Below are 11,895 nucleotides of genomic sequence, written 5' to 3' on the forward strand. Positions count from 1 at the left end.
CGCTGATAAGTTGCCCCGGCATTCTTCAAACCAAATGGCATTACCCTATAACAAAAGGTCCCCCACATAGTTATGAAGGTAGTTTTCTCTCTATCCTCTGGTGCCATCTTAATTTGGTTATACCCTGAAAAGCCATCCATAAAGGAAAACATGGAGTGGCGGGCAGTATTGTCAACAAGGGTGTCAATGTGGGGAAGAGGAAAATTATCTTTTGGGCTAGCTCTATTCAGGTCTCGATAATCCACACACATTCTCACCTTCCCGTCTTTCTTAGGAACTGGGACAATATTTGCAACCCATTCAGGGTACTTGGCTACTTCCAAGAATCCTGCATCGAACTGCTTTTTCACTTCTTCTTTAATTTTCAACAACATTTCGGGTTTCATTCTTCTCAACTTTTGCTTAATCGGTTTGCATTCAGGTTTCAAAGGCAGTTTATGGGCTACAATGTCTGTGTTGAGTCCTGGCATATCTTGATAAGACCATGCAAACACATCTACATATTCATGAAGTAGCTTTATTAGTTTTTCTTTTTCCATTGACACCAACGTCACACCAATTCTAACCTCTTTCTTATTTTCTTCATCTCCCAAATTAATTGTTTCAAGTATCTCTTGATGTGGGACAATTTGTCTCCCCTCCTGCTCTACTAGCCTTAACAAGTCCGGAGTTAAATCATAATCCTCCACGTTTTCTGTACTGTCAAGTTCACTGACACTTGTACCTTTTTCAAAATCAACTTCAAAACCACTATCATTATCATCTTTGCATTCATTATTTGGAATCCTGGAAGGTAAAGGGAATTGAAATATGTAGAACTATTGTATAGGTAAATAGTTAAAATAAAAGGATGAAACGACACTAATGGAAATGATTAATTATGAGAGGAGATATGAGAAATGTACTACGCATGTCAATTTATTAAAATGATAAATGATAAAAAAGCCCGATACATAAAATTCCAATGCTTTTGGGCATAAGCATGGATGTTTAGTTTGCATTACTTTGAAATTGAATCACAAGTGACTGGTAAACTCATTGTGGTCCAGTTGCTCAGCTTTAGATTTGGTGGCCCAAGGTATGTAGTAGGAATCTCATCCGCATTTCTTGGCTGTTCTTCACCTTCCTCCGTTGCACATATTGATAAATCAGAAAAAGTCCCTCCTAGAGCTGACACTGATTCTTGGTTCTCAACGGTGAGTGATTCAGGAAAGATGCAACCTCCAGATCGGAATGTCTTGTAAAGATGAGGATATGTCATTCCTCGGATTTCCAACTCATGCCCCTTAAAGCGAGCCAACCTTTCTTTTCTTCTTTCGGCTATCATTTCTTCTCTTTCCTTCTTAGTTGGCTTGTACCCCAGGCCAAACCTTTCTTCATTTTTGGTAGTGCGTATGGGACTTCTAATACCTTGCAGTTCTTTTCCCAATCCTGCCCCCGCTCGGTATCCTTTTCCTAATATCTGACTGACAATCATCTTGGTGGTTTTGGAAAGCCTCGGAATAGGCGGTGTGGTTCCTTCTCCCACATACGTGGTGTTAACAAACTCGAAGGATCGAAAGGAACATTCAGGCACTTCTTCCGCTGCTTCCACGTAAGGCGTATCTGCTGGCTTGCTTATGAGTAAGTCCTCTTCCCCGTTAACACAGACAATCTTCCCTTCCACGATGAACTTGACCTTCTGATGAAGAGATGAAGGTATGGCCCCAGCCATGTGTATCCAAGGTCTTCCCAACAAATAATTGTATGAAGGAGCAATATCCATAACCTGGAATTCAATGGTAAAGGTACATGGGCCAATTTCTACTGGTATCTCAATGTCCCCTACTACTTCTCTCCTTGTTCCATCGAAAGCTCTTACGATCATCTGACTCTTTCGCATGTAGGACATGTTGATGGGTAAACGGGCCAAGGTCCTCATGGGCATCACATTCAAGGACGATCCGTTGTCAAGCAGTACCTTTGCGATGGTACAACCTTTACACTTGGTGGTGATGTGCAAGGCTTTGTAATTTCCTCTACCTCCAAAAGGGATTTCTTCATCGCTAAAGGATATTATGTTACCCACCGAAATGTTCCCAACAATGTAGTCCAAATTTTCAACTGAGATATCATGATCCACATATGCTTGGTTCAGAATCTTCATCAGAGAGTTCCTATGTGGTTCTGAGCTGAGGAGCAAAGATAGTAGTGAAATACGAGCGGGCATCCGGTTCAATTGCTCGATTACATTGTACTCACTATGTTTGATGAACTTGAGGAACTCGGCAGCTTCTTTTTCTGTCACCGATCTTTTTGAACCATCTGTCGATTCCGGAGGTTGTACCTCTTCTCCTCTAGGACTTTGCTCTTTTTCCTTTCCCTTCTCATTCTTGAGATTCTCGAATGCTTCCGGTGAATAGCAACGTTCGCTGCGGGTAATCCCTCCAATGCCAGTTATATTGGCAGCATCATCTTGAAATCCAGCTATCCATTTCTTCGCTTCTAACACTTGTACATTGCAGTTGTAGTTCCATGGGACAGCTTTGTTGTCTTTGTAAGGGAAGGGTTTAGGGACTTCGATGACCATCTTGGCATGGTTTTTGCCCTCCACAAGCTCTCCTTTTGGTTCGTAGAAAATGGTCAAAGGTTTTATCTTCATTGGGTGAGTAGACTCCTTGGATATCATGTTTACTGCTGATTCTGAAGCTTCCGTATAAAACTCGATCTTTGATTCGTCCATCATTCTTTGCACTTCCTTCCGAAAAGAACTACAATCTTGGATTGAATGCCCCACACATCCTTTGTGGTACAAGCAACATAGTCTTTGGATATCTCGTGAGTCATTCACATTAGGACATTCAGGCCACACCTCGAGCATATCGGCTTTTACCAAGGCTTCAAATACTTTCTCCATGGAGGTTTCCACTTCCCGAATGTTCCTTTTAACATACACCTCCCTTTCGATTGCATTTACCCCTGCCCCAGCATGATTTGGCAGCGGGTTGTTGTTAACATTCTGTTCTGGCTTTTTTTCAAAGTTCAGGATTCCTGCCTTGATCAACCCTTGCACCTTGTGCTTGAAAGCCGTGCAATTCTCAATTGAGTGACCTTCTATTCCATAATGATAATCACAGTGGGCGGAAGTATCATACCATCTCGGGAATGGAGGCTTTAATGGCTCTATGTATAAGGGTGCTACTAGATGATTTGCAACTAACTGAGTGAAGAGTTCAGCATAAGGGATTAGGATTGGGTCAAACTGCACTTTCTCTTGCTTGTTTCGCCATCCTCTTGATTCACCGGTAGTATGGTTGTTTGAAGGTGTTGTTTGTTGTGTGGTTGAAGCTGTAACAGGTGTGGAAGTAGGTGGGTGAATATTTGTGGGGTAGAGTGTCCGCTGGATGGGATTATATGGGTACGGGTTAGGGAAGGCATTTGGCATAGGCGGGTATGGGTATGGGCTTTGTGAAGTGTTGTTCACAGCTGGGTAATAGGGGTATGGTAGGTATGGCTGGTAAGGGTTGTATGTTCCTCCTTGGTGTTGTCCTGAAGTGATGGCTTGGGCTTTTCCCTCTTTCCTCTTGAAGGTTCCCCCTTTCCTTGTGTTTGCCATATCACCTCCTTCTATCTTCCCTTGCTTAATGGCAGTTTCTATCATTTCTCCCGATATCACCATATCAGCAAAGTTCTTTGTGGCACTACCAACCAATCGTTCATAGTAAGGGGCTCGCAAGGTGTTAACAAACATTACAGTGGTTTCTTTCTCAGTCAATGGTGGCTGAACTTGAGAGGCCATATTCCTCCATCTTTGAGCGTATTCTTTGAAGCTTTCAGTGGTTTTCTTCTCCATGTTTTGTAAAGAAAGGCGATCCGGAGCCATATCTGTAACGTGCTTATACTGAGCTACAAACGCCCGAGCAAGGTCTTTCCACGTGTGGATTCGATTGCGATCCAATTGGACGTACCATTTTGCTGCAGCACCAGTAAGGCTATCTTGGAAGCAGTGTATCAAGAGTTTGTCATCATGAGCATATGCGGCCATCCTTCTACAATACATGGTGATATGTGTGACCGGGCACTTGGTTCCATCATACTTCTCAAAGTCTGGAACTTTGAACTTTGGGGGTATAACCACATCTGGAACCAGACAAAGCTCAATTGCATCCATAGAACAATACATTCCCATTCCTTCTACCATGCGCAGTCTTTCCTCAAAAAGGTCAAATTTTTGATGAGTATCGGGATTATCTTTCGATTCAACGGATCCACATTTGAGCTTCTCTTGTTCCTTTGGATCATCCAAATCAGGCACAGAGATGGGATCTGAAGGACTTGCCCCTCCAATTGGCCTTTGTTGAGCATAAGTCGGTGGTGGTCCTATTGGCATCCCAAAAAATGGATATTGACCCATGGACGGCATGGGAATAGAAGCATTCCTTGCAGGTGGAGGTGTAAATCCTGGTGGATACACGGGGTCTGTATTGGTTTCTGTCTGTTGAACGGCTTCTGGTGTACCAGAACTCCCTGCCACTTTCTTTCCTTTATCTGTAGATATTAACTCCAAAATTTTTGATAACTGACCCATGATTTCTTCTTGCTTCTTCTCAATCTTATCCATCCTCTCTGAATGCTCGTCCCCCATGATCTTAGAGCGGGCTCTTGTATTGTATCTGTGGAGAATTTGTTTTTCTGGAATTTTGTTCTATTAGTTCAAGGAATAAGTTAGAATTTTATATTGAGTGCATTATTATTTATTATTTTTATCTGAATCATGCATTATGATGCAAATGAAATGTATTTGAATAGGAAAAATAGTGGCCATCCAACATTTACCATAAGAAAATCCGCATCCATAAAACTTAAATATCCAATTACATCATTGTCTAAAACCATATATAACTATCAAAAAGAAAAACCGACTTTGTCATATTGGTCCCTAACCATCTTGAGGTGACTGATCAACCGCTCACTCAATTCATCCTTGGGAAGGATCTCTCGCCTGAGTTCTTCGGTCTTGTCTGCCATTACTCGAGCTCTAAATGCCACTTCTCTCATCTGTCTCAATATCCATTGCATTTCAGCTTCTTTCCTTTGAAGGCTTTGTGCGCATGAATTGTTTCTTTCCCTCATTTGGAAATATTCTTGCCTTACTGCTTCATACTGTGCCTTATAGCCCTCCATGGCAGTTTCCAACATGTCGCAGTCATTTTTCAACTCTTGGATGGTTTGTCCTTTTCTTTGTACCTCGTGCTGCAAAGCATTGTTGGCACTTTGGAGTTCTTGTATTCGGGCTAACAGAGAAGAATTTGCCACGCTCACTTCCTCAAACTTGCTTTGCCACTCATCCCGCTCTTTCAAAGCCACCCGTACCTTTCTTGCAGTTTCTTTCTTCACTTCTTCTAGCTCATCCTCATGTCTACGCTTCATATTCATCATCTCCTTTTCAAGTCTTTTTCTCGTTAATTCACTCTCCAGCAGGACGTCTTGAGGTTCTGGGTTTACGGGATGTTTTGATGGATCCTTCGGGGGATGTATGACATTTTTCACCCTTTGGTCATGCCAAGTATGATATCCCGTGGTGACTTCGTCAGTAACCCTTCCCTGATCTACTCGGCAAGTTTTCTTCCAGTCCTGAGCAATTTCCTCAATTCTCTTTAGCGTCTCTGGCTCTCCATATGTAAACTCTAACTGGTCGAGCTGGTGAGTCATGGGCACGAACTGCTCAGATCCGAACTGTCTCCGTACCATTATTGGGGCATAGCTGATGGCTCCCCAAGGTCCCATCAGTGGTACCCATGGCTTATCCCCACATTTATACATTACTTGCATTCGTGGCATCCATGGAGCTCTCCAAGTCACTTCAATGCTCATTAACCTCTGGAGCCTTGCGACCCACTCTTCTTTTCTTTTGTAGTCGGGCCATTCACTTTCGCAGAACTCAAGGATAGGACAACTCGCAGACAGATAAAGCTTTCGAAATTTGCTCTCTTTGCATTCGAAGTGGCTTTTGATCCATATGGTTAGGAGTTGAGCACATCCAATGAATCGTCCCTCGCCTTTGCGTCGACAGAAATTCAAGGATCTGAAGGTTTCAGCTAAGATGGATGGGGCCGGGTTGATGCTCCTTGTCACCTGATCAAAGAAGTCTATGACTGACACCTCCACATGACCTAGAACCTTCGGGAAGACCACTAAGCCGTAAATTGCCATCGCAAAAGCCAAGAGACCTTGTTCATCCTCCATGTGTTTTTTAATATATCCGTTCAAGAAACTCCACGGAAGGCATTCTGTGTCTCCTTTCTTCTTCAAATGCTGATCCACTTCCACCGTAGTTATTCCTAACAACTTGGCCAACTTTCGTCGGTGTCCCGTCTTCTGGGCCCTCCAATAAATCTTGTCAGGCTGCATATGGTCTATCCGGAGCAGAGAGGAGTACTCTTCTATGGTAGGGGTCATGTCCACCTTGTTAAAGACAAAGCAACGATATGAGGGATCCCAAAACTGAACAATGGCTCGGAGCATCTGGTCATCGACTGGTACATATAGGAGCCAAGCAATGTGTCCATACTTGTTCTGAAAATTGTCTCGGTGAGCACGTCTCCATTGTTCCCAAATTCCTACCATCTCTGTAAAGTCATTCTGCTGAAGGTCCAAGTGAACTCTCTCGGGTAAAATTGAGATATGTCCTTGGGTCAAACAGTCTCCTTTTTCTTGTTGAATCTGCCTCATCTGTAACTCTATCTCATAGTCATTTCTGTATATGTTAAGCGGGCCTGCTGATGACGATGCCATGGATATAACTGGGATCTCTTAGGTTGAATGTTGTGTAGCCAATATCCCTCTATATGCAATTACGATGTATGCAAATGAACATGTAACATGCGCATGACAAGCAAAATAAACTTAAGTTAGTATGGTAGAAAGAAATAATGGAATGTTAAAAATAATGAGAGAATAACAAGCAATATCATGGGTATTATTGTCTACTCCACGATACTTTATTATCTCGGGGCATAATTTAAAATAGAGGAAGTGAAAGAAATTCCTTCATGTGTACCTATTTATAAGGTATATTCTCACGGGTATGGCTCTTTCTAAGGTTAAGCTGCTCTCGGTACTCTATATGCTGAGCGGGGTTTATGAACAGAGCTAAGGTTCCCAAATCGTTCCTCACTGTCGTCCACACGGACTAGTAAGGCACCCCGGTCCTCACCCATTACAGGCTTCAAACGGACTAGGTTCGATTTGAGTGGGAGTCTTCACTAGCCCGTGCGGAGGTTATCACCTCACGAGAGCGTAGCTACTAAACTCCCTCCTAAAAAGGACATAACCCGGGTGGAGGGTTTATGCATGAATGTAAAATGTGTTGTGTGTGTGAAGGAAATCATGAGTTCAAAGTAACAATCTCACACCCATTTACCCTAAATCCCCACAAGTATTAGAAACAATAAAGTAATAAATGCGAAATAAACTAATGTACCAAACAAAATATGCAGTACAAATCATTAATATTAAGGAAACAGTGGATTATTTAAAGCCTTGGATAACCTATTATTATTTTTTAATGGCTCGACTCTCGGCAAGTCCCCAGTGAAGTCGCCAGCTGTCGTAACGTGCGGGTCCGGGAACCCGACCGCTTGACGGGGGTGTGAAAACTCACTAAAAAAAATTTAAACTAGGAGTCGCCACCAATCTTTTTTTTTTTACTAGGTGTGATCGGCCACCTATTGACTCGATTCTAATCGATGCAAACTTAAATTAATTTTAAGCCCACCGAAAAGAACCTTAAACCGGTCTACAAATTTCTGGATCTAGGTTCGGGAGTGCGGTTACGCCCGGGGAAGGATTAGCACCCCTCAGACGCCCGTTCTATGAACGGTACCATTTTTAGATCATCATATTGGGCTTTAATTTTTAATTTCACTAGATTTCCTTAATTATTATTTTTATTATTTAACCTAAAATGGAACGCAAATGAGTGGCGAGATGAAATGCATGGCGTGAGATAAAAATGCCGGACAAATAACCTTTTATCGAGGATATTTTCCGAATCCGCCCATCATGCTGGTGGGACTCGGGATATTCTCTCACCTAGGGAATTATCCGAGAAACTCGCCTTCGCAAATTCGACGAATAATTCCCGTCTTCGGGGTCATCGTACGTTTTCTTTTTAAAATAATATTTTGTGCATAATGAACCTAATTCGGGCAAAAGCCTTTTATTAAAGATGATTCTCGAGCCCTCCCATCATACTGGTGGGACCCGAGGACATCGTTTCACCTAAGGAACTTTTCGAGAAATACCCGCCTTCGCAGGATCCCCGAAAGATCCCATCATCGGGGCTTAGACTCGAAAACAGAAATATTTATGTGCAATGATATGTATGATGCAATACGTATATGCTATGCTAATGCAATTATCTATATTTTTTTGTTATTATTAATTATTTTTATTTTATTATCATATTTCCTATTATTATTTCTTATTATTATTATTATTATTATTTTTATACTTTACATTTTTTGTTCTAAGTTCTTTGTTTTTCACTTATAGTTAGACAAATTGTTTATAATTCTATGTTATTTTAGTGAGTAAAAATTATATATTTTTTTATCGTACTATTTTTATGTATTTTTATATTTTTATTATTATTATATTTTTTATAAGCGATTTTTATTCAAACCTAATGCTTAAGATCTTATTTTATATATATATTATTTATTATTATTATTTTTTATCTTTATCTTTACATTTCTTATAGTTTATGCCACTTAATGCTCAATATTTAATTTTAAATTAGTTCTTTTTTTACTATTATATATTTATTTATTTACTTATTTAATGTCATATATATTGTATTTTCACGAATTAATTATTATATATATTTGGATCGTTATCATTTTATCATTATTTTATTACTTATTATTTATTTTTTATCAATTAATTTCATCAAGTAATAATTTTTGTTGTATAATCAAGCTCTTTATTTATTAAGGATTTCGGAATCTTAAAAACGAGACCCTCCCATCGTACTGGTGGGGCCTTGATTCGGATTCCGAGCCTAGGGAACATAAGCTCGGGATTGCGACTTCTCGCATTCCGATCGATTATCCCATCATCGGCATCAAATTGAGCAGTTATCTTATCTATATTAAATAGTTCTTTATCTTCTTCTATTTTGTTCTTTCTCCGTTTATATAGAACTACCTTTTTACCTAATTTGATTTTTCCACATTTTTGTTTCATCATATTTTAATTCTAGTTCTCCCTAATTTATTTTCACTCTTATTATCTCTACATAAATTTTCATGACTATGAATCTCATAAATATGTTCCACATTTCATCTTTTCCCATATTTATATATATATATTTTAAAACAAACAATCCGCTAAATATTATATGTTCTTTAGCTAAATTAATACTCTAACGAAACCAATTAGCTTCCTCTTTTTTTTATTTTATATATATATATATATATATTTTAAGTCAAACTTAGCACCACAAAATCAAGCCAATATATCTATAATAAAAATGAAAAATTTACCTTGTTATGAATAGCCACTCCCTCCAACACCGAAACAATGTCGTTTTGTAATCAAAAGGGGTTTTGGGGTGAGTCAAAACGGTGCCATTTTAAACCTTTGGACCCTCCCTCTTTCTTCACGCACCATTCTTCTCCCTTTCTCCTTCTTGCCCGATCCTCACTGTCGCTGGCACTGCGTCACTTGCAGATCTGGTGCCGCGCCAGCCGTCGCTCCTCCCTCTCTGGTGCCGCGCCAGCCGCCGCTCCACTCTCTCTTCCTCCGTTCGGTGCTCCTTCCCCTCGCGCCAGATCTTCTCTGCTGCTGCTCCCTTTCTCTCTGGTGCCGCGCCAGCCGCCGCTCCTCTCTCTCTGGTGCCGCGCCAGCCGCCGCTCCTCTCTCTCTTCCTCCGTTCGATGCTCCTTCTTCTTGCGCCGGCAGCAGAACGTCTCTCCCTCTCTTCTCTATTTTTCTGCCCAGCTCTCCTTCCTCTTGAACCGGCAGCAGAACGTCTCTCCCTCCTTCTCTATTTTTCTGCTCCTTGGTTCCTCTCCATTGCTTAGAAAGCTGCCCCCCTTTTGCTGCAGGTTCTCCCCCTCCCATTTATACCCGATTTCTGGGCTTTGGAGGGGGCGCTCCACTACTGCCTTGTCCCTGGGCACCCAGGGGCAAGTTCCACTAACCTGCCAGACGCGAATTTTTCGCGTCTGGCAGGTGAGAGAGGTGCCTGGCAGGGTGCGTCCGCACCCTGCCAGTCGTACCTCTCTCCCTTTCTCTCCATCATTTTTTGTTCATTGTATTTTTAATCTAGTGTCTACAATTTATTTATTTATTTTCATTTGTTTTATTTAATTTAATTTATTTTTATTTTTATTATTATTATTTTTAATTTATGTGTCTACAATTGTAACCCATTTACCTAAAACATTAGCCTAACACTCTGGTATATATACTTTGTTTCTAATCAATATAAAATAGAATAACTTAATCTCAATTATATTTTATTCACATGGTATCAGCCTTCGCAATATATGTCATTTACCAAAACATTCTTGGTTGGCTTTTTCGAATAGTTATATTTCTACAATTACAGGTTCTTATTTGTTATATTTTAATGTTTGGGTCCTTATTCCTTTACTTCTTTATATAATGCTCGTTATTTTCTCATACTTGTGGACGATTAATCTAATTCAACTTGAGTTTATCTTATACAGAACAAAATCTCAACCTCTTACAGTGAGCATTTTCTTTTCATTAATTAAAACTCAATTTATATGACTATTCGATTCATTCTTATCGACAGTAATATTGAATATTTTTAATCATGAACTTGAATTTTTTAATTTTAATTTTCTTCATTCTAGGTACTTTCCGAAATTCTTTTCGATCTCATGTAATTTTTGAGGTTCGGTTTATATCTCTCTTCCTAATGTATTTAACTTTTTTGATTATTAATAAAGTAATTACAGGATAACTGGACCTTGCGAGAATTTTTAGTATAAAAAAATACTTAAATTTTTTTATTTATTTAATGCCATCATTAATATAATTATGTTTATACATCATAATAAAATTATGTGATTAAACGTAAATATCTTCATTCTTTTAATGTTGCTTATACTAACATTTTCTTTCAAAAAATTTTGAGAGAAGTGTATTCTTGTTGTTGCTTATCCAGAAGATTTAGATAAGTGTAAAGGTGAGTCCCCAATAATGTTGGATTTTAGGGATAATCTATGTCCAGCAAATACCTTGGAGAAATTCATGACTATAAAGACTTGCCAAGGGTTGGGAAATTTTGTCTTAGGTATTATGACTTGTCAAATTTGTTAATTTATCTTGTATTTATTTATATATATATATATATATATTTGGTAAAATACCTTCATTTTTTTAAATTTTAATTAAAATTTCAAACGGATCCATTAATTTTTAAAATATATCTTTGAATTTTTTTTATTAATTTTAAAAAATTATTATTATATTTTTTGTGAACAAATAAAAAAATAGGCTCCTAAGAAAGGGGAGCACTAATCTCCCTCTATTTTTTTAAATTAATAAAAAAATTAATAAAAGTATATAATTTTAATTTTTAAAATTAATAAAAGGTAAAATTATTATTTCAATATTATCACGTTATCATATTAACGATTGAATAACGACTGAATTTATGTGTTTAACAGAAGATATTTTTTTTAGATGGAGTATCTATTTCAAAAACTAATAAATTTATTTAAAATTTCGATTAAAAGAGAGTATTTCAACCTATTCTCTTTCGTATCAAACACTACTAAGGTAAAGACCCTCAAGCTTGCAATAAAATAATAAAAGAAAAAAGTATCAACAAAACATAGTAAGGTAAAGCAGGTGGATGTGAGTCCTTTCTCGTCC

The sequence above is a fragment of the Theobroma cacao genome, chromosome 7, assembly GCF_053813885.1.
Source record: "Theobroma cacao isolate CCN51 chromosome 7, ASM5381388v1, whole genome shotgun sequence".
NCBI classification, from domain to species: domain Eukaryota; kingdom Viridiplantae; phylum Streptophyta; class Magnoliopsida; order Malvales; family Malvaceae; genus Theobroma; species Theobroma cacao.